This window comes from Tiliqua scincoides, chromosome 5 (genome assembly GCF_035046505.1).
Source record: "Tiliqua scincoides isolate rTilSci1 chromosome 5, rTilSci1.hap2, whole genome shotgun sequence".
Taxonomy (NCBI): domain Eukaryota; kingdom Metazoa; phylum Chordata; class Lepidosauria; order Squamata; family Scincidae; genus Tiliqua; species Tiliqua scincoides.
The window spans coordinates 127,988,237-127,991,815 of NC_089825.1; the positions used below are offsets into that span (position 1 = coordinate 127,988,237).

Here is a 3,579-nt window from a genome sequence, read left to right on the forward strand (position 1 = left end):
CTCCTTGCAAGATCAAACACCCCATCCTCGCTTTTCTCATGCACACTCCCAACTCCATGCCCAAAGGGCACTGGTGGAACTTTCCCTCACTCTGTAAATCGGCACCACCCCCCAAATGTAGAATAAAAATGTTCAAACAGCTGTTTGTATGTGTGTGTGTTCTTTGTGTGTGTGTGGGCAGGTGTGGGTGTGGCTGGTCAGTCTAGCACCACAGTGCGCATGGCATGTGACAAAGCAGAAGAGGCTAGCCATTTGTCCCAGGGCACTTCCAATCTCTGCGTACAGCTCTCCTCCCATAGGACCGCACCCCAGCTGAGAACATAAGAACATAAGAACAGCCCCACTGGATCAGGCCACAGGCCCATCTAGTCCAGCTTCCTGTATCTCACAGCAGCCCACCAAATGCCCCAGGGAGCACACCAGGTAACAAGAGACCTGCAAGGCCTCCTGGGAATTGTAGTTTAAGAACATAAGAACAGCCCCACTGGATCAGGCCAAAGGCCCATCTAGTCCAGCTTCCTGTATCTCACAGCAGCCCAACAAATGCCCCAGGGAGCACACCAGATAACAAGAGACCTGCAAGGCCTCCTGGGAATTGTAGTTTAAGAACATAAGAACAGCCCCACTGGATCAGGCCAAAGGCCCATCTAGTCCAGCTTCCTGTATTTCACAGCGGCCCACCAAATGCCCCAGGGAGCACACCAGATAACAAGAGACATGCATCCTGGTGCCCTCCCTTGCATCTGGCCTTCTGATATAGCCCATTTCTAAAATCAGGAGGTTGAACGGCCGGTTTTCCCACTCAGAACCAACCACCAAGTTCAGGGGCAGTAGCTGGGAGGGGGTAAGTATCGCAGGCACTGCAACACAACTGTGCAAGTGGCCCCTCCCCTCACCCTCCCTCCGGCTTTGTTAGTGTTCAGGGGAACAGAACCAGGTACTCCAAACTGGCATTGTGTCCTACTTTTCTGCACTCCTTCCTGAAAAGCTCCTGCCATCTTCTGGCTTTGGCCTGACGTAATGTCATATCTCACCGACTGAAATGAAGAGAGAGATTTTTCTTAAAGCCAAGTGTTTACTGGCACTTGGTGTTTTCCCGAGAATGCAAGATCTTGAGAATCTTTTGATTCGCTGGAGGATGAGTTCAGAACAAAGCTGAGATGAATGTGGGACTGAGCATTTGTGGGAGGTTGGGGTTGGAGTTGGGGGAGAGGATGCTAGCGCTGTTGGGTATGCACTACCACCAGGAGCAAGTTCAGGAGCAATGTCTCTCTGCATGTGAGTCGCAGGGGAGCCACAGTGGAGTAACATCTGCCTTCCTAGAGCAGGCCCTGGTGAGAAACTGATGCTGCACTAGGTGGACCTGATTCTGCAGGACGGCTCTTATGAGGCTTCTCCTTGGCTGAATTTGCTTGTGCATTCTGTACATTCTGTTCCATTTTTTCCCCCAGTACTGCTGATTACAGATACTGCTGAATTTAGCGGAAAAACAACATTACCTGGTGGTGCTCTAGTCCAGTGGTCTTCAATCTTTTTCATTCCCATAAGTTGCCACGACCCCACCACTGAGGCTTTGCCACCCCATTGGGGGCCCGATCCCAAGGTTGAAGAACACGGAAATAATTCATTCTAAAAAGCTGCTGCCTGGCTCCAGTAGGGTAGCTAGAGTGGGGTGGCGTGGTAAGTGCTGCAGATGCCACAACATGCCGTTTAAGGGCCCCCACCCACCCACTGTCAGAGCCATTACGGGCAGCAATGGCAACATGCAGGGGTCCAACTGCCTGGGTGTTGCTGTGGCTGCCTGGAATGGCTCTGACAGCATATGGGGGGGCCACTTACACGGTGCATTGTGATGCCCGAAGTACTTACCGCTTACATGGCGCATTGCGGTGCCGCAATACTTACTGTGCCACCCCCCCTGGCTACGCCACTGCCCAACTCATCAGGAAGCACTTTCTTAATCGATCCCAAGTTTGAAATCAATTCATCTGACTGCATAGTATTGTGTCAGTATTGCAGCCTCTGTTGGTTGTCTGGGAAAGTCTTTATTTCCAACTCTTAGCGGGCAGGATCAGGAGGGTTTGCCTCGCATGGACGAGACCCACCATTTCCTGCCCAGCAAAGATCAAGGGCGCTTGATTCCACCAGAGTTTGCTGCCGAGACTGGCATCCTACAAAAGGCAGATTAAAATATATGCATATGCGCAAATGAGATTAAGCCAGGCTGGAGGTGCCTAAAAGGGATCAGAAGCATTAAGCCAGAGAGTCAAGGAGATTAGAGGAGATGAAAGCAGGCAGATGTATAGATTATGCTGGCTTATGCCGGATCTCTTGATTAAACTGATTAAAACAGGTCGGCAATATTAAAATAGCCTTAGACGGATTAGAGGAGGCTACTGATAGATTTTTTTTATCAATTCATGACAAAAATGGCAATGACTGTACAAGTTCATCTGTCTCTCTTCTGTCAACCGGTTGGCAACCTTCAGTCTCAAAAGACTATGGTATAAGCCTACAGCACCCGGTATTCCCAGGCGGTCTCCCATCCAAGTACTAACCAGGCCTGACCCTGCTTAGATTCCGAGATCAGACGAGATCAGGCATGTGCAGGGTAACAGACCACTGTTTTGTATATTCAGAAAGGGGCCTCCAGCCATTATCAATGCTTGTTCACTCCAGAGGGCCGGGGTGCAGGCTGAGATCATGCCTTGTACCCCATCAGGAAGCATGAGTCTGCATAATCCTTCTGACGCCCTCTTAGGATTTTTCTCTAACATGTAGAATGAGGGAGGGCATCAACTCCTACCCCGCCCTTCCCTTTTCTGCTTTTCTTGTCACCCAACCAGATGAAGTTCCGATGAACTCAAATACTGGCAGCTCAAGATTTTGCCTCATTTTGGTTGGTCCTAACTAGACTGTTAGAGGCCTGCGTTGGCTCGGTCATGTCGTGAGAATGGATGATGGCCGGATCCCAAAGGATCTCCTCTATGGAGAACTCGTGCAAGGAAAGTGCCCTAAAGGTAGACCACAGCTACGATACAAGGACATCTGCAAGAGGGATCTGAAGGCCTTAGGAGTGGACCTCAACAGGTGGGAAACCCTGGCCTCTGAGCGGCCCGCTTGGAGGCAGGCTGTGCAGCATGGCCTTTCCCAGTTTGAAGAGACACTTGGCCAACAGTCTGAGGCTAAGAGGCAAAGAAGGAAGGCCCATAGCCAGGGAGACAGACCAGGGACAGACTGCACTTGCTCCCAGTGTGGAAGGAATTGTCACTCCCGAATTGGCCTTTTCAGCCACACTAGACGCTGTTCCAGAACCACCTTTCAGAGCGCGATACCAGAGTCTTTTGAGACTGAAGGTTGCCAACATCAACTAGACTGTGGCTCAGTGGCGTAACTAAAGCATCTGACAGCCGGGGCAGGAAAATTGTTAACACTCCCCATTACCCATACCCCCCATAACACCCTCCCCCCAAAAATTTTAACATCACCATACCACATTTTAAAAACACACCCATACAACACCCCCATAGGCCTCTGAAAGGCTCTCTGACTTTTCACCGAGACTGAGCCTAAGAAGAC

General features: G+C 50.5%; 1 pseudogene; it reads right to left on the reverse strand.

Moving 5' to 3' along the window:
* Positions 1–2,509: 2,509 nt before the first annotated feature.
* LOC136654972 (5S ribosomal RNA) lies at positions 2,510–2,627 on the reverse strand (annotated as a pseudogene).
* Between the last annotated feature and the right edge of the window lie 952 nt (positions 2,628–3,579).